Genomic DNA, 1,683 nt, shown 5'->3' with positions numbered 1-1,683 from the left:
AACCGTTTGGTTTAAATATACTGGTTACTCCAGTATACTTATATGGTTAAGAGTAAAAAAAAAGGCATAATTAGTTTGTAAGTTGATCCCCTCCCACCCCACACAGAAATACATTTAGGGTCAGCACTGGAATATAGAGATGCTTCTGTTTTTCCAGTGTTGGTTTGTTTACATCCCTTGTCACTTAGCAGTTTGGCAAAATTTTTTTTAAAAATAGAATAAATATCAGACTTAAAAAAAAAATAAAAAGGTACTGGGGTAGATTCATTTGACTGAAAGATTCTTCAAGGCAGTGCCTCAGCATGGCCGCAGTCTAATGATTGAAACCAGTAAAAGAGAAAAGCTAAAAGGAACATCAGAACTGGAAGATTTCCAAGAAACACAGACAAACCAGTAGCAGAACTGATGTAGGAACATATTCCATCAACACAAAATATGGCCAAAAAATAACTGTAAAATTTCCATATTTCAAGACGACTTTTGTATTTTCATAAAATATAGATATGGATTAAGGTAATATTTCGACTGAAAAATTTTCCATCAATGCAGAACAGTCTGATCTACTTTGTTTGCCAACAGCTTGCATGAAAATTAAAATCAATAATGGTCTTTTTTTTGCTTGTTTGTTTGTTTGCTTTCTTGGTCTTATCTCACAAAATTAATAAATGATGGAAGCAGAACAAAATGCAACAGAATCAAACTTGAATGAACATTACAGGTAAACAGGGAGTCCTTACAAATAAAGAGCTAAGTAAAAGACTAAAATGTTAACCACAAAACCCATCTCCCTGTAAATGCAGCCCAAATAAACAAGGATACTGACCATCCACTAAAATGGAATCAATTTCTCCACATGTATTACTGAGCCTATGTGAGAGAAGGAGAGAATTCGAGGTGGTATTTTACCAACAAGCGGCCCTTTTTCTCAGATTTAGATGAGGCCCACAATGGAGTGTTGCTCTCACGTCTGTGAAGATGTTGCTGCTTCAATCTTAGACTACATCCAGAAAAGAGTCACCTGCTGGTCCGCAAATGTGTTGGGTCTTCTCTCTGTCTCCTGCTACTATAATGGCTAGCTCAGTGCTGTAGCAGAAGACTCTTGCCCTAGGTGCCATATAGTGGGACTGAACCAAAACAAAAACCACGCGGTTACAAAGCAACATTCTTAACCACACAACTGAGACTGCTCCCATGACACCTCAGTTAGCATAAAATATGTTGTACCACCCAGGTGGAGTTCATGGATGTATGCTGCAATCACATGGATTCAAGTTCAATCTGATTGTGCAGCGCCTTGAATATGTCTCTTCTGCTATGACCTCAGGCCAGTGAATATTTCATGAGTGGAAGAGTGGACTAAGTGCTCATCCGACCTAAGAAAGCAGAGGGGGAAAGAAACAACAAACAAACCACAAATGTAAAATGAATGAAATTAAGTGGTTTACAAATATTTCAAATATAAGAACAGGCTGATAAATGTTCATTTATCTATCCTTCAGTTTAAAGTTGAAAAACAAAACAGATGAACGAAATAATGGAAATATGTATGCAAAAATCCTACAAAAAAAAGAAGAAAATTTCAATAAACATCAACAAAACACAAAATATATTACTGCATGCATGCATGCATGCGTATACACACACACACACACACACAAATATATATATATATATATATATATA

General features: G+C 35.9%; 1 protein-coding gene across 1 annotated transcript in view; it reads right to left on the bottom strand.

Annotated features, from left to right (window-relative positions):
- LOC106875840 (serine/threonine-protein kinase TAO1) overlaps window positions 1–1,683 on the bottom strand; it is an 84,943-nt gene that overhangs the window by 15,664 nt on the left and 67,596 nt on the right. The window lies entirely within an intron of this gene.

The sequence above is a fragment of the Octopus bimaculoides genome, chromosome 26 (assembly GCF_001194135.2).
Source record: "Octopus bimaculoides isolate UCB-OBI-ISO-001 chromosome 26, ASM119413v2, whole genome shotgun sequence".
In the NCBI taxonomy this organism is placed as follows: domain Eukaryota; kingdom Metazoa; phylum Mollusca; class Cephalopoda; order Octopoda; family Octopodidae; genus Octopus; species Octopus bimaculoides.
The sequence above is the reverse complement of the archived record's forward strand: the minus strand, read 5'-3'. Positions and strand labels throughout refer to the sequence as shown.